Source organism: Galeopterus variegatus, unplaced genomic scaffold (genome assembly GCF_000696425.1).
Source record: "Galeopterus variegatus unplaced genomic scaffold, G_variegatus-3.0.2 Scaffold965, whole genome shotgun sequence".
NCBI lineage: Eukaryota > Metazoa > Chordata > Mammalia > Dermoptera > Cynocephalidae > Galeopterus > Galeopterus variegatus.
Genome location: NW_007727076.1, coordinates 156,097 through 157,835, shown reverse-complemented (window position 1 = coordinate 157,835; position 1,739 = coordinate 156,097). Strand labels below are relative to the sequence as shown.

The window sequence follows — 1,739 nt, the reverse complement described above, 5'->3', positions numbered from 1 at the left end:
AAAAAAAAAAAAGAAAAACCGTGTGTTCCAGGAGTCAACAAGTTACCTAAGAAGAGTTGCAACTGATAAACGTGTGAAAAATTGTTCGATTTTCTAGTTGTCAAAGAAAAACAAATCAAAATAACAGTAAGATAATATTTTGTATCTATCACATTGGAAAAATTAAAAAACAAACTGTAGTCCCTGATATTGGCCAGGAAGAGAGCAGTTGAAATAAATGCTCTCCTATTCAGTTACTGGGATTATACCTTAGTACAAGTATTGTTGGAGAGTATCTGGACAATCTGTATTAAGCATCAGAATTGATTATAATGTCTATCCCTGTTATTCCATTTCTGTACTGGACATTATACTAAATGAAGCAAAAACTTGTTGCAAAAAGATTTTCACTGCTGAGTTCTATAATAGCAAAGTTTTGGAAATGGCTTAAATACACACCTTACTTAGCTGTTTGTTTAAATCATTCCTTCATCTATTAAGGACAAATGCCCAGCAGTAGGAGAATGGTTAAATCAATTGTATCTTTCCTTGATAGAATCTTATATAAACATAAAAATATTTCTAAAATTATAAAAGAAGAAAAGGCTATTTGATGTATAAGCAGCATCCTGTTTTTTACTTGAGCTTCCAGAACACTTTTCTTTCCTACTTTTTGTCTTTCTTGACTGGCTTTATCTCCTCCATCTCCTTTTCTGTTTCATCTTCATCTCCTCAACCTCTTAAGATTAGAGTTCCCCAAGCCTCAGTTTTTTATCCTCTTCTATGTTTCTTACCATTGATTTCCAGTCTCACAGCTTGGAATAATATTTCTATGCTAACAACACCCAAATTTGTATCTTCTGCATGGACTTCTCTTCTGAATTCTGTACACATATCTAGCTGCCTACTGTACATCTTCATCTCTCTGTGGCTTACTCATGCTTAACATGTCCAGAGCTGAACTCCTGATGCTGATGCTTTTCCTGTTGTTCAATCAAACACTTTGGCATCATCTGTGACATGTTTAGTATCTTCTATCCTATATCTGCTCTATTAGGATATCATGGTGATTCTTCAGTATGTTCAGAATGCATCCACTTCTTACCAGATTCCCTGGATTACTGCAACAGACACTTAATTGGCCTTCTATTCTGTCCTTCTCAGACTATTCTTAGAAGAGAACCAGAGTAGAGGTTCTCAACTGGGTTGATTTTGCCTCTCAGGGGGACATTCGACAATGTCTGGAGACATTCTTGGTTTTCATAAGTGGAGAGGAGGGTCTGCTACTGGCATTTGGTGGGTAGAGGCCAGGGATGCTACTAAATGTCCTGCAGAGTATGAGACAGTGCAACCTACCCCCAACTAAAAATGAAAACTGAGCAAAAAAGAATGATCTTGCCCCAAATCTCTGCTGCTGTGGTTAAGAAACCCTGCACTAGGATATTATTTTTAAAACATAAGTCATTACATGACTCTCAATCTCATTCAAAGTAAAAACCAAAATTCTTGTAATAGCCTGTAAGGCCCTACAGTACCTAGCCCTCTTTTACCTCTTGAAATTCATCTTGCTCATTCTTGTTCCAGCCATCCTCATTCTTGTTCCAGCCATCCTAACCTTGCTGTTCTTTCAACGTGCTAGGTGTTCTCCCACTCTGGTGCCTGTGTGCCAGCTGTCCTCCGCCTGAAATGCTCCCTGTGCGCGGTGCCCTCACTTCCTTAAAGTCTTTGCTTATATCTCATCTGCCCAGTGAGGCTCTCTA

General features: G+C 38.1%; 1 protein-coding gene across 1 annotated transcript in view; it reads left to right on the top strand.

Annotated features, from left to right (window-relative positions):
- The window catches only part of AGTPBP1 (ATP/GTP binding protein 1), a 177,147-nt gene that overhangs the window by 78,668 nt on the left and 96,740 nt on the right, over positions 1 to 1,739 (top strand). The window lies entirely within an intron of this gene.